This window comes from Chiloscyllium punctatum, chromosome 3, assembly GCF_047496795.1.
Source record: "Chiloscyllium punctatum isolate Juve2018m chromosome 3, sChiPun1.3, whole genome shotgun sequence".
Taxonomy (NCBI): Eukaryota; Metazoa; Chordata; class Chondrichthyes; order Orectolobiformes; family Hemiscylliidae; genus Chiloscyllium; species Chiloscyllium punctatum.
Window position 1 is genome coordinate 27641948 of NC_092741.1, and position 26797 is coordinate 27668744.

The 26797-nt window shown below is 51.9% G+C and overlaps 16 non-coding genes and 1 pseudogene across 16 annotated transcripts; all 17 read right to left on the reverse strand.

Moving 5' to 3' along the window:
* Positions 1-212: 212 nt before the first annotated feature.
* On the reverse strand, positions 213-321 carry LOC140472135 (5S ribosomal RNA; annotated as a pseudogene).
* Positions 322-1836: 1515 nt separating this feature from the next.
* LOC140474013 (5S ribosomal RNA) lies at positions 1837-1955 on the reverse strand. The gene has a single exon (XR_011958785.1). It is a non-coding gene; the product is annotated as a 5S ribosomal RNA (ribosomal RNA).
* Positions 1956-3466: 1511 nt separating this feature from the next.
* On the reverse strand, positions 3467-3585 carry LOC140474024 (5S ribosomal RNA). The gene has a single exon (XR_011958796.1). It is a non-coding gene; the product is annotated as a 5S ribosomal RNA (ribosomal RNA).
* Positions 3586-5096: 1511 nt separating this feature from the next.
* On the reverse strand, positions 5097-5215 carry LOC140475742 (5S ribosomal RNA). Its single transcript, XR_011960233.1, has one exon. It is a non-coding gene; the product is annotated as a 5S ribosomal RNA (ribosomal RNA).
* Positions 5216-6726: 1511 nt separating this feature from the next.
* On the reverse strand, positions 6727-6845 carry LOC140475839 (5S ribosomal RNA). The gene has a single exon (XR_011960324.1). It is a non-coding gene; the product is annotated as a 5S ribosomal RNA (ribosomal RNA).
* Positions 6846-8364: 1519 nt separating this feature from the next.
* On the reverse strand, positions 8365-8483 carry LOC140474035 (5S ribosomal RNA). The gene has a single exon (XR_011958803.1). It is a non-coding gene; the product is annotated as a 5S ribosomal RNA (ribosomal RNA).
* Positions 8484-9994: 1511 nt separating this feature from the next.
* Positions 9995-10113, reverse strand: LOC140475825 (5S ribosomal RNA). The gene has a single exon (XR_011960311.1). It is a non-coding gene; the product is annotated as a 5S ribosomal RNA (ribosomal RNA).
* A 1519-nt stretch (positions 10114-11632) lies between these two features.
* On the reverse strand, positions 11633-11751 carry LOC140475652 (5S ribosomal RNA). Its single transcript, XR_011960149.1, has one exon. It is a non-coding gene; the product is annotated as a 5S ribosomal RNA (ribosomal RNA).
* Positions 11752-13262: 1511 nt separating this feature from the next.
* LOC140475697 (5S ribosomal RNA) lies at positions 13263-13381 on the reverse strand. The gene has a single exon (XR_011960190.1). It is a non-coding gene; the product is annotated as a 5S ribosomal RNA (ribosomal RNA).
* A 1519-nt stretch (positions 13382-14900) lies between these two features.
* LOC140475744 (5S ribosomal RNA) lies at positions 14901-15019 on the reverse strand. The gene has a single exon (XR_011960235.1). It is a non-coding gene; the product is annotated as a 5S ribosomal RNA (ribosomal RNA).
* A 1511-nt stretch (positions 15020-16530) lies between these two features.
* On the reverse strand, positions 16531-16649 carry LOC140475840 (5S ribosomal RNA). The gene has a single exon (XR_011960325.1). It is a non-coding gene; the product is annotated as a 5S ribosomal RNA (ribosomal RNA).
* Positions 16650-18168: 1519 nt separating this feature from the next.
* LOC140474046 (5S ribosomal RNA) lies at positions 18169-18287 on the reverse strand. Its single transcript, XR_011958804.1, has one exon. It is a non-coding gene; the product is annotated as a 5S ribosomal RNA (ribosomal RNA).
* A 1511-nt stretch (positions 18288-19798) lies between these two features.
* Positions 19799-19917, reverse strand: LOC140475827 (5S ribosomal RNA). The gene has a single exon (XR_011960313.1). It is a non-coding gene; the product is annotated as a 5S ribosomal RNA (ribosomal RNA).
* Positions 19918-21435: 1518 nt separating this feature from the next.
* LOC140475749 (5S ribosomal RNA) lies at positions 21436-21554 on the reverse strand. Its single transcript, XR_011960239.1, has one exon. It is a non-coding gene; the product is annotated as a 5S ribosomal RNA (ribosomal RNA).
* A 1511-nt stretch (positions 21555-23065) lies between these two features.
* LOC140475698 (5S ribosomal RNA) lies at positions 23066-23184 on the reverse strand. The gene has a single exon (XR_011960191.1). It is a non-coding gene; the product is annotated as a 5S ribosomal RNA (ribosomal RNA).
* A 1519-nt stretch (positions 23185-24703) lies between these two features.
* Positions 24704-24822, reverse strand: LOC140475699 (5S ribosomal RNA). The gene has a single exon (XR_011960192.1). It is a non-coding gene; the product is annotated as a 5S ribosomal RNA (ribosomal RNA).
* A 1511-nt stretch (positions 24823-26333) lies between these two features.
* On the reverse strand, positions 26334-26452 carry LOC140475700 (5S ribosomal RNA). The gene has a single exon (XR_011960193.1). It is a non-coding gene; the product is annotated as a 5S ribosomal RNA (ribosomal RNA).
* Positions 26453-26797: the final 345 nt, after the last annotated feature.

Here is a 26797-nt window from a genome sequence, read left to right on the forward strand (position 1 = left end):
TGCCAGCCGCAGACAGCGTGCAGCCCCAATCCCTTTCTTTCCCTCTTTCTTGCTGATTTTGGCAGCGCTCCGCTCTCCTCCCCTCCCTGTCTCCTGCCTGCAGGAGACTGATGCCAGGCACAGCGGCAGCAAAAATAACCTGTCGCTGCATTGCGTGCGTGGCCCAACACGAGTGCAGAGGGGTGACTTGAGCAGCCCCTGCTGGCGGAAAAAGCCTACTGCACCTGGTATTCCCAGGCGGTCTCCCATCCAAGTACTAACCAGGCCTGAGTCTGCTTAGCTTCCGAGATCAGACGTTTTCAGACTAGTATGGCCGTAGGCGCTGGCCCCTGCCTTTTCTCCCCACTTCAAGGCGTGCTGGCCAGCCACATTTTCTTTGCTGCTCTTTCTCTTGATCCCCTTTGTTTTTTTTTTCTCTCTTTTCTCTTTGCTCTTCCTCCTCCGTGCGTGCTTCCCTCCCTCCCTCCCTCCGACCAGCTAGCCCTTGCCCACCAGGCTCCTGTCGTCTCCCACATCCCCACACAGGCCAACTGCAAGACCTCCCCCTGCTTCATAGGGCTGCAGCCTGCATTCTCTCATCCTTCCACACTCCTCCACGCCTCCATTTCGGAATGGCAGGCAGTGACCAGTGGGGTACCGCAGGGATCAGTACTGGGACCGCAGCTTTTTACAATATATGTTCATGATATAGAAGATGCTATTAGCAATAACATTAGCAAATTTGCTGATGATACTGAGCTGGGTGGCAGGGTGAAATGTGATGAGGATGTTAGGAGATTACCGGGTGACCTGGACAAGTTAGGTGAGTGGTCAGATGCATGGCAGATGCACTTTAATGTGGATAAATGGATGCTTATCCACTTTGGTGGCAAGAACAGGAAGGCAGATTACTACCTAAATGGAATCAATTTCGGTCAAGGGACAGTACAGAGAGATCTGGGGGTTCTTGTACACCACTCAATGAAGGTAAGCATGCAGGTACAGCAGGTAGTGAAGAAGGCTAATAGCATGCTGGCCTTCATAACAAGAGGGATTGAGTACAGAAGCAAAGAGGTTCTTCTGCAGGTGTACAGGGCCCTGGTGAGACCACACCTGGAGTACTGTGTGCAGTTCTGGTCTCCAAATTTGAGGAGAGACATTCTGGCTATTGAGGGAGTGCAGCGTAGGAATGGCGGGATTACCTTACACTGAAAGACTGGAGCGACTGGGCTTGTGTACCCTTGAGTTTAGCAGACTGAGAGGGGATCTGGTTGAGACATATAAGATTATCAAAGGATTGGACACTCTGGCGGCAGGAAACGTGAGTGCCGAAACAGAGGACACAGCTTAAAAATACGGGGTAGACCGTTTAGGACAGAGATGAGGAGAAACGTCTTCACCCAGAGAGTGGTGGCTGTGTGGAATGCTCTGCCCCAGAGGGCAGTGGAGGCCCAGTCTCTGGATTCATTGAAGAAAGAGTTGCACAGAGCTCTCAAGGATAGTGGAATCAAGGCTTATGGAGATAAGGCAGGAACAGGATACCGATTAAGGATGATCAGCCATGATCATATTGAATGGTGGTGCAGGCTCCAAGGGCAGAATGGCCAACTCCTGCACCTATTCTCTATTGTCCTCCTTTCCTGACTGCCAGCCGCAGACAGCGTGCAGCCCCAATCCCTTTCTTTCCCTCTTTCTTGCTGATTTTGGCAGCGCTCCGCTCTCCTCCCCTCCCTGTCTCCTGCCTGCAGGAGACTGATGCCAGGCACAGCGGCAGCAAAAATAACCTGTCGCTGCATTGCGTGCGTGGCCCAACACGAGTGCAGAGGGGTGACTTGAGCAGCCCCTGCTGGCGGAAAAAGCCTACTGCACCTGGTATTCCCAGGCGGTCTCCCATCCAAGTACTAACCAGGCCTGAGTCTGCTTAGCTTCCGAGATCAGACGAGATCGGGCGTTTTCAGACTAGTATGGCCGTAGGCGCTGGCCCCTGCCTTTTCTCCCCACTTCAAGGCGTGCTGGCCAGCCACATTTTCTTTGCTGCTCTTTCTCTTGATCCCCTTTGTTTTTTTTTTCTCTCTTTTCTCTTTGCTCTTCCTCCTCCGTGCGTGCTTCCCTCCCTCCCTCCCTCCAGCTAGCCCTTGCCCACCAGGCTCCTGTCGTCTCCCACATCCCCACACAGGCCAACTGCAAGACCTCCCCCTGCTTCATAGGGCTGCAGCCTGCATTCTCTCATCCTTCCACACTCCTCCACGCCTCCATTTCGGAATGGCAGGCAGTGACCAGTGGGGTACCGCAGGGATCAGTACTGGGACCGCAGCTTTTTACAATATATGTTCATGATATAGAAGATGCTATTAGCAATAACATTAGCAAATTTGCTGATGATACTGAGCTGGGTGGCAGGGTGAAATGTGATGAGGATGTTAGGAGATTACCGGGTGACCTGGACAAGTTAGGTGAGTGGTCAGATGCATGGCAGATGCACTTTAATGTGGATAAATGGATGCTTATCCACTTTGGTGGCAAGAACAGGAAGGCAGATTACTACCTAAATGGAATCAATTTCGGTCAAGGGACAGTACAGAGAGATCTGGGGGTTCTTGTACACCACTCAATGAAGGTAAGCATGCAGGTACAGCAGGTAGTGAAGAAGGCTAATAGCATGCTGGCCTTCATAACAAGAGGGATTGAGTACAGAAGCAAAGAGGTTCTTCTGCAGGTGTACAGGGCCCTGGTGAGACCACACCTGGAGTACTGTGTGCAGTTCTGGTCTCCAAATTTGAGGAGAGACATTCTGGCTATTGAGGGAGTGCAGCGTAGGAATGGCGGGATTACCTTACACTGAAAGACTGGAGCGACTGGGCTTGTGTACCCTTGAGTTTAGCAGACTGAGAGGGGATCTGGTTGAGACATATAAGATTATCAAAGGATTGGACACTCTGGCGGCAGGAAACGTGAGTGCCGAAACAGAGGACACAGCTTAAAAATACGGGGTAGACCGTTTAGGACAGAGATGAGGAGAAACGTCTTCACCCAGAGAGTGGTGGCTGTGTGGAATGCTCTGCCCCAGAGGGCAGTGGAGGCCCAGTCTCTGGATTCATTGAAGAAAGAGTTGCACAGAGCTCTCAAGGATAGTGGAATCAAGGCTTATGGAGATAAGGCAGGAACAGGATACCGATTAAGGATGATCAGCCATGATCATATTGGATGGTGGTGCAGGCTCCAAGGGCAGAATGGCCAACTCCTGCACCTATTCTCTATTGTCCTCCTTTCCTGACTGCCAGCCGCAGACAGCGTGCAGCCCCAATCCCTTTCTTTCCCTCTTTCTTGCTGATTTTGGCAGCGCTCCGCTCTCCTCCCCTCCCTGTCTCCTGCCTGCAGGAGACTGATGCCAGGCACAGCGGCAGCAAAAATAACCTGTCGCTGCATTGCGTGCGTGGCCCAACACGAGTGCAGAGGGGTGACTTGAGCAGCCCCTGCTGGCGGAAAAAGCCTACTGCACCTGGTATTCCCAGGCGGTCTCCCATCCAAGTACTAACCAGGCCTGAGTCTGCTTAGCTTCCGAGATCAGACGAGATCGGGCGTTTTCAGACTAGTATGGCCGTAGGCGCTGGCCCCTGCCTTTTCTCCCCACTTCAAGGCGTGCTGGCCAGCCACATTTTCTTTGCTGCTCTTTCTCTTGATCCCCTTTGTTTTTTTTTTCTCTCTTTTCTCTTTGCTCTTCCTCCTCCGTGCGTGCTTCCCTCCCTCCCTCCCTCCAGCTAGCCCTTGCCCACCAGGCTCCTGTCGTCTCCCACATCCCCACACAGGCCAACTGCAAGACCTCCCCCTGCTTCATAGGGCTGCAGCCTGCATTCTCTCATCCTTCCACACTCCTCCACGCCTCCATTTCGGAATGGCAGGCAGTGACCAGTGGGGTACCGCAGGGATCAGTACTGGGACCGCAGCTTTTTACAATATATGTTCATGATATAGAAGATGCTATTAGCAATAACATTAGCAAATTTGCTGATGATACTGAGCTGGGTGGCAGGGTGAAATGTGATGAGGATGTTAGGAGATTACCGGGTGACCTGGACAAGTTAGGTGAGTGGTCAGATGCATGGCAGATGCACTTTAATGTGGATAAATGGATGCTTATCCACTTTGGTGGCAAGAACAGGAAGGCAGATTACTACCTAAATGGAATCAATTTCGGTCAAGGGACAGTACAGAGAGATCTGGGGGTTCTTGTACACCACTCAATGAAGGTAAGCATGCAGGTACAGCAGGTAGTGAAGAAGGCTAATAGCATGCTGGCCTTCATAACAAGAGGGATTGAGTACAGAAGCAAAGAGGTTCTTCTGCAGGTGTACAGGGCCCTGGTGAGACCACACCTGGAGTACTGTGTGCAGTTCTGGTCTCCAAATTTGAGGAGAGACATTCTGGCTATTGAGGGAGTGCAGCGTAGGAATGGCGGGATTACCTTACACTGAAAGACTGGAGCGACTGGGCTTGTGTACCCTTGAGTTTAGCAGACTGAGAGGGGATCTGGTTGAGACATATAAGATTATCAAAGGATTGGACACTCTGGCGGCAGGAAACGTGAGTGCCGAAACAGAGGACACAGCTTAAAAATACGGGATAGACCGTTTAGGACAGAGATGAGGAGAAACGTCTTCAACCAGAGAGTGGTGGCTGTGTGGAATGCTCTGCCCCAGAGGGCAGTGGAGGCCCAGTCTCTGGATTCATTGAAGAAAGAGTTGCACAGAGCTCTCAAGGATAGTGGAATCAAGGCTTATGGAGATAAGGCAGGAACAGGATACCGATTAAGGATGATCAGCCATGATCATATTGAATGGTGGTGCAGGCTCCAAGGGCAGAATGGCCAACTCCTGCACCTATTCTCTATTGTCCTCCTTTCCTGACTGCCAGCCGCAGACAGCGTGCAGCCCCAATCCCTTTCTTTCCCTCTTTCTTGCTGATTTTGGCAGCGCTCCGCTCTCCTCCCCTCCCTGTCTCCTGCCTGCAGGAGACTGATGCCAGGCACAGCGGCAGCAAAAATAACCTGTCGCTGCATTGCGTGCGTGGCCCAACACGAGTGCAGAGGGGTGACTTGAGCAGCCCCTGCTGGCGGAAAAAGCCTACTGCACCCGGTATTCCCAGGCGGTCTCCCATCCAAGTACTAACCAGGCCTGAGTCTGCTTAGCTTCCGAGATCAGACGAGATCGGGCGTTTTCAGACTAGTATGGCCGTAGGCGCTGGCCCCTTCCTTTTCTCCCCACTTCAAGGCGTGCTGGCCAGCCACATTTTCTTTGCTGCTCTTTCTCTTGATCCCCTTTGTTTTTTTTTTCTCTCTTTTCTCTTTGCTCTTCCTCCTCCGTGCGTGCTTCCCTCCCTCCCTCCCTCCAGCTAGCCCTTGCCCACCAGGCTCCTGTCGTCTCCCACATCCCCACACAGGCCAACTGCAAGACCTCCCCCTGCTTCATAGGGCTGCAGCCTGCATTCTCTCATCCTTCCACACTCCTCCACGCCTCCATTTCGGAATGGCAGGCAGTGACCAGTGGGGTACCGCAGGGATCAGTACTGGGACCGCAGCTTTTTACAATATATGTTCATGATATAGAAGATGCTATTAGCAATAACATTAGCAAATTTGCTGATGATACTGAGCTGGGTGGCAGGGTGAAATGTGATGAGGATGTTAGGAGATTACCGGGTGACCTGGACAAGTTAGGTGAGTGGTCAGATGCATGGCAGATGCACTTTAATGTGGATAAATGGATGCTTATCCACTTTGGTGGCAAGAACAGGAAGGCAGATTACTACCTAAATGGAATCAATTTCGGTCAAGGGACAGTACAGAGAGATCTGGGGGTTCTTGTACACCACTCAATGAAGGTAAGCATGCAGGTACAGCAGGTAGTGAAGAAGGCTAATAGCATGCTGGCCTTCATAACAAGAGGGATTGAGTACAGAAGCAAAGAGGTTCTTCTGCAGGTGTACAGGGCCCTGGTGAGACCACACCTGGAGTACTGTGTGCAGTTCTGGTCTCCAAATTTGAGGAGAGACATTCTGGCTATTGAGGGAGTGCAGCGTAGGAATGGCGGGATTACCTTACACTGAAAGACTGGAGCGACTGGGCTTGTGTACCCTTGAGTTTAGCAGACTGAGAGGGGATCTGGTTGAGACATATAAGATTATCAAAGGATTGGACACTCTGGCGGCAGGAAACGTGAGTGCCGAAACAGAGGACACAGCTTAAAAATACGGGGTAGACCGTTTAGGACAGAGATGAGGAGAAACGTCTTCACCCAGAGAGTGGTGGCTGTGTGGAATGCTCTGCCCCAGAGGGCAGTGGAGGCCCAGTCTCTGGATTCATTGAAGAAAGAGTTGCACAGAGCTCTCAAGGATAGTGGAATCAAGGCTTATGGAGATAAGGCAGGAACAGGATACCGATTAAGGATGATCAGCCATGATCATATTGAATGGTGGTGCAGGCTCCAAGGGCAGAATGGCCAACTCCTGCACCTATTCTCTATTGTCCTCCTTTCCTGACTGCCAGCCGCAGACAGCGTGCAGCCCCAATCCCTTTCTTTCCCTCTTTCTTGCTGATTTTGGCAGCGCTCCGCTCTCCTCCCCTCCCTGTCTCCTGCCTGCAGGAGACTGATGCCAGGCACAGCGGCAGCAAAAATAACCTGTCGCTGCATTGCGTGCGTGGCCCAACACGAGTGCAGAGGGGTGACTTGAGCAGCCCCTGCTGGCGGAAAAAGCCTACTGCACCTGGTATTCCCAGGCGGTCTCCCACCCAAGTACTAACCAGGCCTGAGTCTGCTTAGCTGCCGAGATCAGACGAGATCGGGCGTTTTCAGACTAGTATGGCCGTAGGCGCTGGCCCCTGCCTTTTCTCCCCACTTCAAGGCGTGCTGGCCAGCCACATTTTCTTTGCTGCTCTTTCTCTTGATCCCCTTTGTTTTTTTTTTCTCTCTTTTCTCTTTGCTCTTCCTCCTCCGTGCGTGCTTCCCTCCCTCCCTCCCTCCCTCCGACCAGCTAGCCCTTGCCCACCAGGCTCCTGTCGTCTCCCACATCCCCACACAGGCCAACTGCAAGACCTCCCCCTGCTTCATAGGGCTGCAGCCTGCATTCTCTCATCCTTCCACACTCCTCCACGCCTCCATTTCGGAATGGCAGGCAGTGACCAGTGGGGTACCGCAGGGATCAGTACTGGGACCGCAGCTTTTTACAATATATGTTCATGATATAGAAGATGCTATTAGCAATAACATTAGCAAATTTGCTGATGATACTGAGCTGGGTGGCAGGGTGAAATGTGATGAGGATGTTAGGAGATTACCGGGTGACCTGGACAAGTTAGGTGAGTGGTCAGATGCATGGCAGATGCACTTTAATGTGGATAAATGGATGCTTATCCACTTTGGTGGCAAGAACAGGAAGGCAGATTACTACCTAAATGGAATCAATTTCGGTCAAGGGACAGTACAGAGAGATCTGGGGGTTCTTGTACACCACTCAATGAAGGTAAGCATGCAGGTACAGCAGGTAGTGAAGAAGGCTAATAGCATGCTGGCCTTCATAACAAGAGGGATTGAGTACAGAAGCAAAGAGGTTCTTCTGCAGGTGTACAGGGCCCTGGTGAGACCACACCTGGAGTACTGTGTGCAGTTCTGGTCTCCAAATTTGAGGAGAGACATTCTGGCTATTGAGGGAGTGCAGCGTAGGAATGGCGGGATTACCTTACACTGAAAGACTGGAGCGACTGGGCTTGTGTACCCTTGAGTTTAGCAGACTGAGAGGGGATCTGGTTGAGACATATAAGATTATCAAAGGATTGGACACTCTGGCGGCAGGAAACGTGAGTGCCGAAACAGAGGACACAGCTTAAAAATACGGGGTAGACCGTTTAGGACAGAGATGAGGAGAAACGTCTTCACCCAGAGAGTGGTGGCTGTGTGGAATGCTCTGCCCCAGAGGGCAGTGGAGGCCCAGTCTCTGGATTCATTGAAGAAAGAGTTGCACAGAGCTCTCAAGGATAGTGGAATCAAGGCTTATGGAGATAAGGCAGGAACAGGATACCGATTAAGGATGATCAGCCATGATCATATTGAATGGTGGTGCAGGCTCCAAGGGCAGAATGGCCAACTCCTGCACCTATTCTCTATTGTCCTCCTTTCCTGACTGCCAGCCGCAGACAGCGTGCAGCCCCAATCCCTTTCTTTCCCTCTTTCTTGCTGATTTTGGCAGCGCTCCGCTCTCCTCCCCTCCCTGTCTCCTGCCTGCAGGAGACTGATGCCAGGCACAGCGGCAGCAAAAATAACCTGTCGCTGCATTGCGTGCGTGGCCCAACACGAGTGCAGAGGGGTGACTTGAGCAGCCCCTGCTGGCGGAAAAAGCCTACTGCACCTGGTATTCCCAGGCGGTCTCCCATCCAAGTACTAACCAGGCCTGAGTCTGCTTAGCTTCCGAGATCAGACGAGATCGGGCGTTTTCAGACTAGTATGGCCGTAGGCGCTGGCCCCTGCCTTTTCTCCCCACTTCAAGGCGTGCTGGCCAGCCACATTTTCTTTGCTGCTCTTTCTCTTGATCCCCTTTGTTTTTTTTTTCTCTCTTTTCTCTTTGCTCTTCCTCCTCCGTGCGTGCTTCCCTCCCTCCCTCCCTCCAGCTAGCCCTTGCCCACCAGGCTCCTGTCGTCTCCCACATCCCCACACAGGCCAACTGCAAGACCTCCCCCTGCTTCATAGGGCTGCAGCCTGCATTCTCTCATCCTTCCACACTCCTCCACGCCTCCATTTCGGAATGGCAGGCAGTGACCAGTGGGGTACCGCAGGGATCAGTACTGGGACCGCAGCTTTTTACAATATATGTTCATGATATAGAAGATGCTATTAGCAATAACATTAGCAAATTTGCTGATGATACTGAGCTGGGTGGCAGGGTGAAATGTGATGAGGATGTTAGGAGATTACCGGGTGACCTGGACAAGTTAGGTGAGTGGTCAGATGCATGGCAGATGCACTTTAATGTGGATAAATGGATGCTTATCCACTTTGGTGGCAAGAACAGGAAGGCAGATTACTACCTAAATGGAATCAATTTCGGTCAAGGGACAGTACAGAGAGATCTGGGGGTTCTTGTACACCACTCAATGAAGGTAAGCATGCAGGTACAGCAGGTAGTGAAGAAGGCTAATAGCATGCTGGCCTTCATAACAAGAGGGATTGAGTACAGAAGCAAAGAGGTTCTTCTGCAGGTGTACAGGGCCCTGGTGAGACCACACCTGGAGTACTGTGTGCAGTTCTGGTCTCCAAATTTGAGGAGAGACATTCTGGCTATTGAGGGAGTGCAGCGTAGGAATGGCGGGATTACCTTACACTGAAAGACTGGAGCGACTGGGCTTGTGTACCCTTGAGTTTAGCAGACTGAGAGGGGATCTGGTTGAGACATATAAGATTATCAAAGGATTGGACACTCTGGCGGCAGGAAACGTGAGTGCCGAAACAGAGGACACAGCTTAAAAATACGGGGTAGACCGTTTAGGACAGAGATGAGGAGAAACGTCTTCACCCAGAGAGTGGTGGCTGTGTGGAATGCTCTGCCCCAGAGGGCAGTGGAGGCCCAGTCTCTGGATTCATTGAAGAAAGAGTTGCACAGAGCTCTCAAGGATAGTGGAATCAAGGCTTATGGAGATAAGGCAGGAACAGGATACCGATTAAGGATGATCAGCCATGATCATATTGAATGGTGGTGCAGGCTCCAAGGGCAGAATGGCCAACTCCTGCACCTATTCTCTATTGTCCTCCTTTCCTGACTGCCAGCCGCAGACAGCGTGCAGCCCCAATCCCTTTCTTTCCCTCTTTCTTGCTGATTTTGGCAGCGCTCCGCTCTCCTCCCCTCCCTGTCTCCTGCCTGCAGGAGACTGATGCCAGGCACAGCGGCAGCAAAAATAACCTGTCGCTGCATTGCGTGCGTGGCCCAACACGAGTGCAGAGGGGTGACTTGAGCAGCCCCTGCTGGCGGAAAAAGCCTACTGCACCTGGTATTCCCAGGCGGTCTCCCATCCAAGTACTAACCAGGCCTGAGTCTGCTTAGCTTCCGAGATCAGACGAGATCGGGCATTTTCAGACTAGTATGGCCGTAGGCGCTGGCCCCTGCCTTTTCTCCCCACTTCAAGGCGTGCTGGCCAGCCACATTTTCTTTGCTGCTCTTTCTCTTGATCCCCTTTGTTTTTTTTTTCTCTCTTTTCTCTTTGCTCTTCCTCCTCCGTGCGTGCTTCCCTCCCTCCCTCCCTCCCTCCGACCAGCTAGCCCTTGCCCACCAGGCTCCTGTCGTCTCCCACATCCCCACACAGGCCAACTGCAAGACCTCCCCCTGCTTCATAGGGCTGCAGCCTGCATTCTCTCATCCTTCCACACTCCTCCACGCCTCCATTTCGGAATGGCAGGCAGTGACCAGTGGGGTACCGCAGGGATCAGTACTGGGACCGCAGCTTGTTACAATATATGTTCATGATATAGAAGATGCTATTAGCAATAACATTAGCAAATTTGCTGATGATACTGAGCTGGGTGGCAGGGTGAAATGTGATGAGGATGTTAGGAGATTACCGGGTGACCTGGACAAGTTAGGTGAGTGGTCAGATGCATGGCAGATGCACTTTAATGTGGATAAATGGATGCTTATCCACTTTGGTGGCAAGAACAGGAAGGCAGATTACTACCTAAATGGAATCAATTTCGGTCAAGGGACAGTACAGAGAGATCTGGGGGTTCTTGTACACCACTCAATGAAGGTAAGCATGCAGGTACAGCAGGTAGTGAAGAAGGCTAATAGCATGCTGGCCTTCATAACAAGAGGGATTGAGTACAGAAGCAAAGAGGTTCTTCTGCAGGTGTACAGGGCCCTGGTGAGACCACACCTGGAGTACTGTGTGCAGTTCTGGTCTCCAAATTTGAGGAGAGACATTCTGGCTATTGAGGGAGTGCAGCGTAGGAATGGCGGGATTACCTTACACTGAAAGACTGGAGCGACTGGGCTTGTGTACCCTTGAGTTTAGCAGACTGAGAGGGGATCTGGTTGAGACATATAAGATTATCAAAGGATTGGACACTCTGGCGGCAGGAAACGTGAGTGCCGAAACAGAGGACACAGCTTAAAAATACGGGGTAGACCGTTTAGGACAGAGATGAGGAGAAACGTCTTCACCCAGAGAGTGGTGGCTGTGTGGAATGCTCTGCCCCAGAGGGCAGTGGAGGCCCAGTCTCTGGATTCATTGAAGAAAGAGTTGCACAGAGCTCTCAAGGATAGTGGAATCAAGGCTTATGGAGATAAGGCAGGAACAGGATACCGATTAAGGATGATCAGCCATGATCATATTGGATGGTGGTGCAGGCTCCAAGGGCAGAATGGCCAACTCCTGCACCTATTCTCTATTGTCCTCCTTTCCTGACTGCCAGCCGCAGACAGCGTGCAGCCCCAATCCCTTTCTTTCCCTCTTTCTTGCTGATTTTGGCAGCGCTCCGCTCTCCTCCCCTCCCTGTCTCCTGCCTGCAGGAGACTGATGCCAGGCACAGCGGCAGCAAAAATAACCTGTCGCTGCATTGCGTGCGTGGCCCAACACGAGTGCAGAGGGGTGACTTGAGCAGCCCCTGCTGGCGGAAAAAGCCTACTGCACCTGGTATTCCCAGGCGGTCTCCCATCCAAGTACTAACCAGGCCTGAGTCTGCTTAGCTTCCGAGATCAGACGAGATCGGGCGTTTTCAGACTAGTATGGCTGTAGGCGCTAGCCCCTGCCTTTTCTCCCCACTTCAAGGCGTGCTGGCCAGCCACATTTTCTTTGCTGCTCTTTCTCTTGATCCCCTTTGTTTTTTTTTTCTCTCTTTTCTCTTTGCTCTTCCTCCTCCGTGCGTGCTTCCCTCCCTCCCTCCGACCAGCTAGCCCTTGCCCACCAGGCTCCTGTCGTCTCCCACATCCCCACACAGGCCAACTGCAAGACCTCCCCCTGCTTCATAGGGCTGCAGCCTGCATTCTCTCATCCTTCCACACTCCTCCACGCCTCCATTTCGGAATGGCAGGCAGTGACCAGTGGGGTACCGCAGGGATCAGTACTGGGACCGCAGCTTGTTACAATATATGTTCATGATATAGAAGATGCTATTAGCAATAACATTAGCAAATTTGCTGATGATACTGAGCTGGGTGGCAGGGTGAAATGTGATGAGGATGTTAGGAGATTACCGGGTGACCTGGACAAGTTAGGTGAGTGGTCAGATGCATGGCAGATGCACTTTAATGTGGATAAATGGATGCTTATCCACTTTGGTGGCAAGAACAGGAAGGCAGATTACTACCTAAATGGAATCAATTTCGGTCAAGGGACAGTACAGAGAGATCTGGGGGTTCTTGTACACCACTCAATGAAGGTAAGCATGCAGGTACAGCAGGTAGTGAAGAAGGCTAATAGCATGCTGGCCTTCATAACAAGAGGGATTGAGTACAGAAGCAAAGAGGTTCTTCTGCAGGTGTACAGGGCCCTGGTGAGACCACACCTGGAGTACTGTGTGCAGTTCTGGTCTCCAAATTTGAGGAGAGACATTCTGGCTATTGAGGGAGTGCAGCGTAGGAATGGCGGGATTACCTTACACTGAAAGACTGGAGCGACTGGGCTTGTGTACCCTTGAGTTTAGCAGACTGAGAGGGGATCTGGTTGAGACATATAAGATTATCAAAGGATTGGACACTCTGGCGGCAGGAAACGTGAGTGCCGAAACAGAGGACACAGCTTAAAAATACGGGGTAGACCGTTTAGGACAGAGATGAGGAGAAACGTCTTCACCCAGAGAGTGGTGGCTGTGTGGAATGCTCTGCCCCAGAGGGCAGTGGAGGCCCAGTCTCTGGATTCATTGAAGAAAGAGTTGCACAGAGCTCTCAAGGATAGTGGAATCAAGGCTTATGGAGATAAGGCAGGAACAGGATACCGATTAAGGATGATCAGCCATGATCATATTGGATGGTGGTGCAGGCTCCAAGGGCAGAATGGCCAACTCCTGCACCTATTCTCTATTGTCCTCCTTTCCTGACTGCCAGCCGCAGACAGCGTGCAGCCCCAATCCCTTTCTTTCCCTCTTTCTTGCTGATTTTGGCAGCGCTCCGCTCTCCTCCCCTCCCTGTCTCCTGCCTGCAGGAGACTGATGCCAGGCACAGCGGCAGCAAAAATAACCTGTCGCTGCATTGCGTGCGTGGCCCAACACGAGTGCAGAGGGGTGACTTGAGCAGCCCCTGCTGGCGGAAAAAGCCTACTGCACCTGGTATTCCCAGGCGGTCTCCCACCCAAGTACTAACCAGGCCTGAGTCTGCTTAGCTTCCGAGATCAGACGAGATCGGGCGTTTTCAGACTAGTATGGCCGTAGGCGCTGGCCCCTGCCTTTTCTCCCCACTTCAAGGCGTGCTGGCCAGCCACATTTTCTTTGCTGCTCTTTCTCTTGATCCCCTTTGTTTTTTTTTTCTCTCTTTTCTCTTTGCTCTTCCTCCTCCGTGCGTGCTTCCCTCCCTCCCTCCCTCCCTCCGACCAGCTAGCCCTTGCCCACCAGGCTCCTATCGTCTCCCACATCCCCACACAGGCCAACTGCAAGACCTCCCCCTGCTTCATAGGGCTGCAGCCTGCATTCTCTCATCCTTCCACACTCCTCCACGCCTCCATTTCGGAATGGCAGGCAGTGACCAGTGGGGTACCGCAGGGATCAGTACTGGGACCGCAGCTTTTTACAATATATGTTCATGATATAGAAGATGCTATTAGCAATAACATTAGCAAATTTGCTGATGATACTGAGCTGGGTGGCAGGGTGAAATGTGATGAGGATGTTAGGAGATTACCGGGTGACCTGGACAAGTTAGGTGAGTGGTCAGATGCATGGCAGATGCACTTTAATGTGGATAAATGGATGCTTATCCACTTTGGTGGCAAGAACAGGAAGGCAGATTACTACCTAAATGGAATCAATTTCGGTCAAGGGACAGTACAGAGAGATCTGGGGGTTCTTGTACACCACTCAATGAAGGTAAGCATGCAGGTACAGCAGGTAGTGAAGAAGGCTAATAGCATGCTGGCCTTCATAACAAGAGGGATTGAGTACAGAAGCAAAGAGGTTCTTCTGCAGGTGTACAGGGCCCTGGTGAGACCACACCTGGAGTACTGTGTGCAGTTCTGGTCTCCAAATTTGAGGAGAGACATTCTGGCTATTGAGGGAGTGCAGCGTAGGAATGGCGGGATTACCTTACACTGAAAGACTGGAGCGACTGGGCTTGTGTACCCTTGAGTTTAGCAGACTGAGAGGGGATCTGGTTGAGACATATAAGATTATCAAAGGATTGGACACTCTGGCGGCAGGAAACGTGAGTGCCGAAACAGAGGACACAGCTTAAAAATACGGGGTAGACCGTTTAGGACAGAGATGAGGAGAAACGTCTTCAACCAGAGAGTGGTGGCTGTGTGGAATGCTCTGCCCCAGAGGGCAGTGGAGGCCCAGTCTCTGGATTCATTGAAGAAAGAGTTGCACAGAGCTCTCAAGGATAGTGGAATCAAGGCTTATGGAGATAAGGCAGGAACAGGATACCGATTAAGGATGATCAGCCATGATCATATTGAATGGTGGTGCAGGCTCCAAGGGCAGAATGGCCAACTCCTGCACCTATTCTCTATTGTCCTCCTTTCCTGACTGCCAGCCGCAGACAGCGTGCAGCCCCAATCCCTTTCTTTCCCTCTTTCTTGCTGATTTTGGCAGCGCTCCGCTCTCCTCCCCTCCCTGTCTCCTGCCTGCAGGAGACTGATGCCAGGCACAGCGGCAGCAAAAATAACCTGTCGCTGCATTGCGTGCGTGGCCCAACACGAGTGCAGAGGGGTGACTTGAGCAGCCCCTGCTGGCGGAAAAAGCCTACTGCACCCGGTATTCCCAGGCGGTCTCCCATCCAAGTACTAACCAGGCCTGAGTCTGCTTAGCTTCCGAGATCAGACGAGATCGGGCGTTTTCAGACTAGTATGGCCGTAGGCGCTGGCCCCTTCCTTTTCTCCCCACTTCAAGGCGTGCTGGCCAGCCACATTTTCTTTGCTGCTCTTTCTCTTGATCCCCTTTGTTTTTTTTTTCTCTCTTTTCTCTTTGCTCTTCCTCCTCCGTGCGTGCTTCCCTCCCTCCCTCCCTCCAGCTAGCCCTTGCCCACCAGGCTCCTGTCGTCTCCCACATCCCCACACAGGCCAACTGCAAGACCTCCCCCTGCTTCATAGGGCTGCAGCCTGCATTCTCTCATCCTTCCACACTCCTCCACGCCTCCATTTCGGAATGGCAGGCAGTGACCAGTGGGGTACCGCAGGGATCAGTACTGGGACCGCAGCTTTTTACAATATATGTTCATGATATAGAAGATGCTATTAGCAATAACATTAGCAAATTTGCTGATGATACTGAGCTGGGTGGCAGGGTGAAATGTGATGAGGATGTTAGGAGATTACCGGGTGACCTGGACAAGTTAGGTGAGTGGTCAGATGCATGGCAGATGCACTTTAATGTGGATAAATGGATGCTTATCCACTTTGGTGGCAAGAACAGGAAGGCAGATTACTACCTAAATGGAATCAATTTCGGTCAAGGGACAGTACAGAGAGATCTGGGGGTTCTTGTACACCACTCAATGAAGGTAAGCATGCAGGTACAGCAGGTAGTGAAGAAGGCTAATAGCATGCTGGCCTTCATAACAAGAGGGATTGAGTACAGAAGCAAAGAGGTTCTTCTGCAGGTGTACAGGGCCCTGGTGAGACCACACCTGGAGTACTGTGTGCAGTTCTGGTCTCCAAATTTGAGGAGAGACATTCTGGCTATTGAGGGAGTGCAGCGTAGGAATGGCGGGATTACCTTACACTGAAAGACTGGAGCGACTGGGCTTGTGTACCCTTGAGTTTAGCAGACTGAGAGGGGATCTGGTTGAGACATATAAGATTATCAAAGGATTGGACACTCTGGCGGCAGGAAACGTGAGTGCCGAAACAGAGGACACAGCTTAAAAATACGGGGTAGACCGTTTAGGACAGAGATGAGGAGAAACGTCTTCACCCAGAGAGTGGTGGCTGTGTGGAATGCTCTGCCCCAGAGGGCAGTGGAGGCCCAGTCTCTGGATTCATTGAAGAAAGAGTTGCACAGAGCTCTCAAGGATAGTGGAATCAAGGCTTATGGAGATAAGGCAGGAACAGGATACCGATTAAGGATGATCAGCCATGATCATATTGAATGGTGGTGCAGGCTCCAAGGGCAGAATGGCCAACTCCTGCACCTATTCTCTATTGTCCTCCTTTCCTGACTGCCAGCCGCAGACAGCGTGCAGCCCCAATCCCTTTCTTTCCCTCTTTCTTGCTGATTTTGGCAGCGCTCCGCTCTCCTCCCCTCCCTGTCTCCTGCCTGCAGGAGACTGATGCCAGGCACAGCGGCAGCAAAAATAACCTGTCGCTGCATTGCGTGCGTGGCCCAACACGAGTGCAGAGGGGTGACTTGAGCAGCCCCTGCTGGCGGAAAAAGCCTACTGCACCTGGTATTCCCAGGCGGTCTCCCACCCAAGTACTAACCAGGCCTGAGTCTGCTTAGCTGCCGAGATCAGACGAGATCGGGCGTTTTCAGACTAGTATGGCCGTAGGCGCTGGCCCCTGCCTTTTCTCCCCACTTCAAGGCGTGCTGGCCAGCCACATTTTCTTTGCTGCTCTTTCTCTTGATCCCCTTTGTTTTTTTTTTCTCTCTTTTCTCTTTGCTCTTCCTCCTCCGTGCGTGCTTCCCTCCCTCCCTCCCTCCCTCCGACCAGCTAGCCCTTGCCCACCAGGCTCCTGTCGTCTCCCACATCCCCACACAGGCCAACTGCAAGACCTCCCCCTGCTTCATAGGGCTGCAGCCTGCATTCTCTCATCCTTCCACACTCCTCCACGCCTCCATTTCGGAATGGCAGGCAGTGACCAGTGGGGTACCGCAGGGATCAGTACTGGGACCGCAGCTTTTTACAATATATGTTCATGATATAGAAGATGCTATTAGCAATAACATTAGCAAATTTGCTGATGATACTGAGCTGGGTGGCAGGGTGAAATGTGATGAGGATGTTAGGAGATTACCGGGTGACCTGGACAAGTTAGGTGAGTGGTCAGATGCATGGCAGATGCACTTTAATGTGGATAAATGGATGCTTATCCACTTTGGTGGCAAGAACAGGAAGGCAGATTACTACCTAAATGGAATCAATTTCGGTCAAGGGACAGTACAGAGAGATCTGGGGGTTCTTGTACACCACTCAATGAAGGTAAGCATGCAGGTACAGCAGGTAGTGAAGAAGGCTAATAGCATGCTGGCCTTCATAACAAGAGGGATTGAGTACAGAAGCAAAGAGGTTCTTCTGCAGGTGTACAGGGCCCTGGTGAGACCACACCTGGAGTACTGTGTGCAGTTCTGGTCTCCAAATTTGAGGAGAGACATTCTGGCTATTGAGGGAGTGCAGCGTAGGAATGGCGGGATTACCTTACACTGAAAGACTGGAGCGACTGGGCTTGTGTACCCTTGAGTTTAGCAGACTGAGAGGGGATCTGGTTGAGACATATAAGATTATCAAAGGATTGGACACTCTGGCGGCAGGAAACGTGAGTGCCGAAACAGAGGACACAGCTTAAAAATACGGGGTAGACCGTTTAGGACAGAGATGAGGAGAAACGTCTTCACCCAGAGAGTGGTGGCTGTGTGGAATGCTCTGCCCCAGAGGGCAGTGGAGGCCCAGTCTCTGGATTCATTGAAGAAAGAGTTGCACAGAGCTCTCAAGGATAGTGGAATCAAGGCTTATGGAGATAAGGCAGGAACAGGATACCGATTAAGGATGATCAGCCATGATCATATTGAATGGTGGTGCAGGCTCCAAGGGCAGAATGGCCAACTCCTGCACCTATTCTCTATTGTCCTCCTTTCCTGACTGCCAGCCGCAGACAGCGTGCAGCCCCAATCCCTTTCTTTCCCTCTTTCTTGCTGATTTTGGCAGCGCTCCGCTCTCCTCCCCTCCCTGTCTCCTGCCTGCAGGAGACTGATGCCAGGCACAGCGGCAGCAAAAATAACCTGTCGCTGCATTGCGTGCGTGGCCCAACACGAGTGCAGAGGGGTGACTTGAGCAGCCCCTGCTGGCGGAAAAAGCCTACTGCACCTGGTATTCCCAGGCGGTCTCCCATCCAAGTACTAACCAGGCCTGAGTCTGCTTAGCTTCCGAGATCAGACGAGATCGGGCGTTTTCAGACTAGTATGGCCGTAGGCGCTGGCCCCTGCCTTTTCTCCCCACTTCAAGGCGTGCTGGCCAGCCACATTTTCTTTGCTGCTCTTTCTCTTGATCCCCTTTGTTTTTTTTTTCTCTCTTTTCTCTTTGCTCTTCCTCCTCCGTGCGTGCTTCCCTCCCTCCCTCCCTCCAGCTAGCCCTTGCCCACCAGGCTCCTGTCGTCTCCCACATCCCCACACAGGCCAACTGCAAGACCTCCCCCTGCTTCATAGGGCTGCAGCCTGCATTCTCTCATCCTTCCACACTCCTCCACGCCTCCATTTCGGAATGGCAGGCAGTGACCAGTGGGGTACCGCAGGGATCAGTACTGGGACCGCAGCTTTTTACAATATATGTTCATGATATAGAAGATGCTATTAGCAATAACATTAGCAAATTTGCTGATGATACTGAGCTGGGTGGCAGGGTGAAATGTGATGAGGATGTTAGGAGATTACCGGGTGACCTGGACAAGTTAGGTGAGTGGTCAGATGCATGGCAGATGCACTTTAATGTGGATAAATGGATGCTTATCCACTTTGGTGGCAAGAACAGGAAGGCAGATTACTACCTAAATGGAATCAATTTCGGTCAAGGGACAGTACAGAGAGATCTGGGGGTTCTTGTACACCACTCAATGAAGGTAAGCATGCAGGTACAGCAGGTAGTGAAGAAGGCTAATAGCATGCTGGCCTTCATAACAAGAGGGATTGAGTACAGAAGCAAAGAGGTTCTTCTGCAGGTGTACAGGGCCCTGGTGAGACCACACCTGGAGTACTGTGTGCAGTTCTGGTCTCCAAATTTGAGGAGAGACATTCTGGCTATTGAGGGAGTGCAGCGTAGGAATGGCGGGATTACCTTACACTGAAAGACTGGAGCGACTGGGCTTGTGTACCCTTGAGTTTAGCAGACTGAGAGGGGATCTGGTTGAGACATATAAGATTATCAAAGGATTGGACACTCTGGCGGCAGGAAACGTGAGTGCCGAAACAGAGGACACAGCTTAAAAATACGGGGTAGACCGTTTAGGACAGAGATGAGGAGAAACGTCTTCACCCAGAGAGTGGTGGCTGTGTGGAATGCTCTGCCCCAGAGGGCAGTGGAGGCCCAGTCTCTGGATTCATTGAAGAAAGAGTTGCACAGAGCTCTCAAGGATAGTGGAATCAAGGCTTATGGAGATAAGGCAGGAACAGGATACCGATTAAGGATGATCAGCCATGATCATATTGAATGGTGGTGCAGGCTCCAAGGGCAGAATGGCCAACTCCTGCACCTATTCTCTATTGTCCTCCTTTCCTGACTGCCAGCCGCAGACAGCGTGCAGCCCCAATCCCTTTCTTTCCCTCTTTCTTGCTGATTTTGGCAGCGCTCCGCTCTCCTCCCCTCCCTGTCTCCTGCCTGCAGGAGACTGATGCCAGGCACAGCGGCAGCAAAAATAACCTGTCGCTGCATTGCGTGCGTGGCCCAACACGAGTGCAGAGGGGTGACTTGAGCAGCCCCTGCTGGCGGAAAAAGCCTACTGCACCTGGTATTCCCAGGCGGTCTCCCATCCAAGTACTAACCAGGCCTGAGTCTGCTTAGCTTCCGAGATCAGACGAGATCGGGCATTTTCAGACTAGTATGGCCGTAGGCGCTGGCCCCTGCCTTTTCTCCCCACTTCAAGGCGTGCTGGCCAGCCACATTTTCTTTGCTGCTCTTTCTCTTGATCCCCTTTGTTTTTTTTTCTCTCTTTTCTCTTTGCTCTTCCTCCTCCGTGCGTGCTTCCCTCCCTCCCTCCCTCCCTCCGACCAGCTAGCCCTTGCCCACCAGGCTCCTGTCGTCTCCCACATCCCCACACAGGCCAACTGCAAGACCTCCCCCTGCTTCATAGGGCTGCAGCCTGCATTCTCTCATCCTTCCACACTCCTCCACGCCTCCATTTCGGAATGGCAGGCAGTGACCAGTGGGGTACCGCAGGGATCAGTACTGGGACCGCAGCTTGTTACAATATATGTTCATGATATAGAAGATGCTATTAGCAATAACATTAGCAAATTTGCTGATGATACTGAGCTGGGTGGCAGGGTGAAATGTGATGAGGATGTTAGGAGATTACCGGGTGACCTGGACAAGTTAGGTGAGTGGTCAGATGCATGGCAGATGCACTTTAATGTGGATAAATGGATGCTTATCCACTTTGGTGGCAAGAACAGGAAGGCAGATTACTACCTAAATGGAATCAATTTCGGTCAAGGGACAGTACAGAGAGATCTGGGGGTTCTTGTACACCACTCAATGAAGGTAAGCATGCAGGTACAGCAGGTAGTGAAGAAGGCTAATAGCATGCTGGCCTTCATAACAAGAGGGATTGAGTACAGAAGCAAAGAGGTTCTTCTGCAGGTGTACAGGGCCCTGGTGAGACCACACCTGGAGTACTGTGTGCAGTTCTGGTCTCCAAATTTGAGGAGAGACATTCTGGCTATTGAGGGAGTGCAGCGTAGGAATGGCGGGATTACCTTACACTGAAAGACTGGAGCGACTGGGCTTGTGTACCCTTGAGTTTAGCAGACTGAGAGGGGATCTGGTTGAGACATATAAGATTATCAAAGGATTGGACACTCTGGCGGCAGGAAACGTGAGTGCCGAAACAGAGGACACAGCTTAAAAATACGGGGTAGACCGTTTAGGACAGAGATGAGGAGAAACGTCTTCACCCAGAGAGTGGTGGCTGTGTGGAATGCTCTGCCCCAGAGGGCAGTGGAGGCCCAGTCTCTGGATTCATTGAAGAAAGAGTTGCACAGAGCTCTCAAGGATAGTGGAATCAAGGCTTATGGAGATAAGGCAGGAACAGGATACCGATTAAGGATGATCAGCCATGATCATATTGGATGGTGGTGCAGGCTCCAAGGGCAGAATGGCCAACTCCTGCACCTATTCTCTATTGTCCTCCTTTCCTGACTGCCAGCCGCAGACAGCGTGCAGCCCCAATCCCTTTCTTTCCCTCTTTCTTGCTGATTTTGGCAGCGCTCCGCTCTCCTCCCCTCCCTGTCTCCTGCCTGCAGGAGACTGATGCCAGGCACAGCGGCAGCAAAAATAACCTGTCGCTGCATTGCGTGCGTGGCCCAACACGAGTGCAGAGGGGTGACTTGAGCAGCCCCTGCTGGCGGAAAAAGCCTACTGCACCTGGTATTCCCAGGCGGTCTCCCATCCAAGTACTAACCAGGCCTGAGTCTGCTTAGCTTCCGAGATCAGACGAGATCGGGCGTTTTCAGACAAGTATGGCTGTAGGCGCTAGCCCCTGCCTTTTCTCCCCACTTCAAGGCGTGCTGGCCAGCCACATTTTCTTTGCTGCTCTTTCTCTTGATCCCCTTTGTTTTTTTTTTCTCTCTTTTCTCTTTGCTCTTCCTCCTCCGTGCGTGCTTCCCTCCCTCCCTCCGACCAGCTAGCCCTTGCCCACCAGGCTCCTGTCGTCTCCCACATCCCCACACAGGCCAACTGCAAGACCTCCCCCTGCTTCATAGGGCTGCAGCCTGCATTCTCTCATCCTTCCACACTCCTCCACGCCTCCATTTCGGAATGGCAGGCAGTGACCAGTGGGGTACCGCAGGGATCAGTACTGGGACCGCAGCTTGTTACAATATATGTTCATGATATAGAAGATGCTATTAGCAATAACATTAGCAAATTTGCTGATGATACTGAGCTGGGTGGCAGGGTGAAATGTGATGAGGATGTTAGGAGATTACCGGGTGACCTGGACAAGTTAGGTGAGTGGTCAGATGCATGGCAGATGCACTTTAATGTGGATAAATGGATGCTTATCCACTTTGGTGGCAAGAACAGGAAGGCAGATTACTACCTAAATGGAATCAATTTCGGTCAAGGGACAGTACAGAGAGATCTGGGGGTTCTTGTACACCACTCAATGAAGGTAAGCATGCAGGTACAGCAGGTAGTGAAGAAGGCTAATAGCATGCTGGCCTTCATAACAAGAGGGATTGAGTACAGAAGCAAAGAGGTTCTTCTGCAGGTGTACAGGGCCCTGGTGAGACCACACCTGGAGTACTGTGTGCAGTTCTGGTCTCCAAATTTGAGGAGAGACATTCTGGCTATTGAGGGAGTGCAGCGTAGGAATGGCGGGATTACCTTACACTGAAAGACTGGAGCGACTGGGCTTGTGTACCCTTGAGTTTAGCAGACTGAGAGGGGATCTGGTTGAGACATATAAGATTATCAAAGGATTGGACACTCTGGCGGCAGGAAACGTGAGTGCCGAAACAGAGGACACAGCTTAAAAATACGGGGTAGACCGTTTAGGACAGAGATGAGGAGAAACGTCTTCACCCAGAGAGTGGTGGCTGTGTGGAATGCTCTGCCCCAGAGGGCAGTGGAGGCCCAGTCTCTGGATTCATTGAAGAAAGAGTTGCACAGAGCTCTCAAGGATAGTGGAATCAAGGCTTATGGAGATAAGGCAGGAACAGGATACCGATTAAGGATGATCAGCCATGATCATATTGGATGGTGGTGCAGGCTCCAAGGGCAGAATGGCCAACTCCTGCACCTATTCTCTATTGTCCTCCTTTCCTGACTGCCAGCCGCAGACAGCGTGCAGCCCCAATCCCTTTCTTTCCCTCTTTCTTGCTGATTTTGGCAGCGCTCCGCTCTCCTCCCCTCCCTGTCTCCTGCCTGCAGGAGACTGATGCCAGGCACAGCGGCAGCAAAAATAACCTGTCGCTGCATTGCGTGCGTGGCCCAACACGAGTGCAGAGGGGTGACTTGAGCAGCCCCTGCTGGCGGAAAAAGCCTACTGCACCTGGTATTCCCAGGCGGTCTCCCACCCAAGTACTAACCAGGCCTGAGTCTGCTTAGCTTCCGAGATCAGACGAGATCGGGCGTTTTCAGACTAGTATGGCCGTAGGCGCTGGCCCCTGCCTTTTCTCCCCACTTCAAGGCGTGCTGGCCAGCCACATTTTCTTTGCTGCTCTTTCTCTTGATCCCCTTTGTTTTTTTTTTCTCTCTTTTCTCTTTGCTCTTCCTCCTCCGTGCGTGCTTCCCTCCCTCCCTCCCTCCCTCCGACCAGCTAGCCCTTGCCCACCAGGCTCCTATCGTCTCCCACATCCCCACACAGGCCAACTGCAAGACCTCCCCCTGCTTCATAGGGCTGCAGCCTGCATTCTCTCATCCTTCCACACTCCTCCACGCCTCCATTTCGGAATGGCAGGCAGTGACCAGTGGGGTACCGCAGGGATCAGTACTGGGACCGCAGCTTTTTACAATATATGTTCATGATATAGAAGATGCTATTAGCAATAACATTAGCAAATTTGCTGATGATACTGAGCTGGGTGGCAGGGTGAAATGTGATGAGGATGTTAGGAGATTACCGGGTGACCTGGACAAGTTAGGTGAGTGGTCAGATGCATGGCAGATGCACTTTAATGTGGATAAATGGATGCTTATCCACTTTGGTGGCAAGAACAGGAAGGCAGATTACTACCTAAATGGAATCAATTTCGGTCAAGGGACAGTACAGAGAGATCTGGGGGTTCTTGTACACCACTCAATGAAGGTAAGCATGCAGGTACAGCAGGTAGTGAAGAAGGCTAATAGCATGCTGGCCTTCATAACAAGAGGGATTGAGTACAGAAGCAAAGAGGTTCTTCTGCAGGTGTACAGGGCCCTGGTGAGACCACACCTGGAGTACTGTGTGCAGTTCTGGTCTCCAAATTTGAGGAGAGACATTCTGGCTATTGAGGGAGTGCAGCGTAGGAATGGCGGGATTACCTTACACTGAAAGACTGGAGCGACTGGGCTTGTGTACCCTTGAGTTTAGCAGACTGAGAGGGGATCTGGTTGAGACATATAAGATTATCAAAGGATTGGACACTCTGGCGGCAGGAAACGTGAGTGCCGAAACAGAGGACACAGCTTAAAAATACGGGGTAGACCGTTTAGGACAGAGATGAGGAGAAACGTCTTCACCCAGAGAGTGGTGGCTGTGTGGAATGCTCTGCCCCAGAGGGCAGTGGAGGCCCAGTCTCTGGATTCATTGAAGAAAGAGTTGCACAGAGCTCTCAAGGATAGTGGAATCAAGGCTTATGGAGATAAGGCAGGAACAGGATACCGATTAAGGATGATCAGCCATGATCATATTGAATGGTGGTGCAGGCTCCAAGGGCAGAATGGCCAACTCCTGCACCTATTCTCTATTGTCCTCCTTTCCTGACTGCCAGCCGCAGACAGCGTGCAGCCCCAATCCCTTTCTTTCCCTCTTTCTTGCTGATTTTGGCAGCGCTCCGCTCTCCTCCCCTCCCTGTCTCCTGCCTGCAGGAGACTGATGCCAGGCACAGCGGCAGCAAAAATAACCTGTCGCTGCATTGCGTGCGTGGCCCAACACGAGTGCAGAGGGGTGACTTGAGCAGCCCCTGCTGGCGGAAAAAGCCTACTGCACCTGGTATTCCCAGGCGGTCTCCCACCCAAGTACTAACCAGGCCTGAGTCTGCTTAGCTTCCGAGATCAGACGAGATCGGGCGTTTTCAGACTAGTATGGCCGTAGGCGCTGGCCCCTGCCTTTTCTCCCCACTTCAAGGCGTGCTGGCCAGCCACATTTTCTTTGCTGCTCTTTCTCTTGATCCCCTTTGTTTTTTTTTTCTCTCTTTTCTCTTTGCTCTTCCTCCTCCGTGCGTGCTTCCCTCCCTCCCTCCGACCAGCTAGCCCTTGCCCACCAGGCTCCTGTCGTCTCCCACATCCCCACACAGGCCAACTGCAAGACCTCCCCCTGCTTCATAGGGCTGCAGCCTGCATTCTCTCATCCTTCCACACTCCTCCACGCCTCCATTTCGGAATGGCAGGCAGTGACCAGTGGGGTACCGCAGGGATCAGTACTGGGACCGCAGCTTTTTACAATATATGTTCATGATATAGAAGATGCTATTAGCAATAACATTAGCAAATTTGCTGATGATACTGAGCTGGGTGGCAGGGTGAAATGTGATGAGGATGTTAGGAGATTACCGGGTGACCTGGACAAGTTAGGTGAGTGGTCAGATGCATGGCAGATGCACTTTAATGTGGATAAATGGATGCTTATCCACTTTGGTGGCAAGAACAGGAAGGCAGATTACTACCTAAATGGAATCAATTTCGGTCAAGGGACAGTACAGAGAGATCTGGGGGTTCTTGTACACCACTCAATGAAGGTAAGCATGCAGGTACAGCAGGTAGTGAAGAAGGCTAATAGCATGCTGGCCTTCATAACAAGAGGGATTGAGTACAGAAGCAAAGAGGTTCTTCTGCAGGTGTACAGGGCCCTGGTGAGACCACACCTGGAGTACTGTGTGCAGTTCTGGTCTCCAAATTTGAGGAGAGACATTCTGGCTATTGAGGGAGTGCAGCGTAGGAATGGCGGGATTACCTTACACTGAAAGACTGGAGCGACTGGGCTTGTGTACCCTTGAGTTTAGCAGACTGAGAGGGGATCTGGTTGAGACATATAAGATTATCAAAGGATTGGACACTCTGGCGGCAGGAAACGTGAGTGCCGAAACAGAGGACACAGCTTAAAAATACGGGGTAGACCGTTTAGGACAGAGATGAGGAGAAACGTCTTCACCCAGAGAGTGGTGGCTGTGTGGAATGCTCTGCCCCAGAGGGCAGTGGAGGCCCAGTCTCTGGATTCATTGAAGAAAGAGTTGCACAGAGCTCTCAAGGATAGTGGAATCAAGGCTTATGGAGATAAGGCAGGAACAGGATACCGATTAAGGATGATCAGCCATGATCATATTGGATGGTGGTGCAGGCTCCAAGGGCAGAATGGCCAACTCCTGCACCTATTCTCTATTGTCCTCCTTTCCTGACTGCCAGCCGCAGACAGCGTGCAGCCCCAATCCCTTTCTTTCCCTCTTTCTTGCTGATTTTGGCAGCGCTCCGCTCTCCTCCCCTCCCTGTCTCCTGCCTGCAGGAGACTGATGCCAGGCACAGCGGCAGCAAAAATAACCTGTCGCTGCATTGCGTGCGTGGCCCAACACGAGTGCAGAGGGGTGACTTGAGCAGCCCCTGCTGGCGGAAAAAGCCTACTGCACCTGGTATTCCCAGGCGGTCTCCCACCCAAGTACTAACCAGGCCTGAGTCTGCTTAGCTTCCGAGATCAGACGAGATCGGGCGTTTTCAGACTAGTATGGCCGTAGGCGCTGGCCCCTGCCTTTTCTCCCCACTTCAAGGCGTGCTGGCCAGCCACATTTTCTTTGCTGCTCTTTCTCTTGATCCCCTTTGTTTTTTTTTTCTCTCTTTTCTCTTTGCTCTTCCTCCTCCGTGCGTGCTTCCCTCCCTCCCTCCCTCCCTCCGACCAGCTAGCCCTTGCCCACCAGGCTCCTGTCGTCTCCCACATCCCCACACAGGCCAACTGCAAGACCTCCCCCTGCTTCATAGGGCTGCAGCCTGCATTCTCTCATCCTTCCACACTCCTCCACGCCTCCATTTCGGAATGGCAGGCAGTGACCAGTGGGGTACCGCAGGGATCAGTACTGGGACCGCA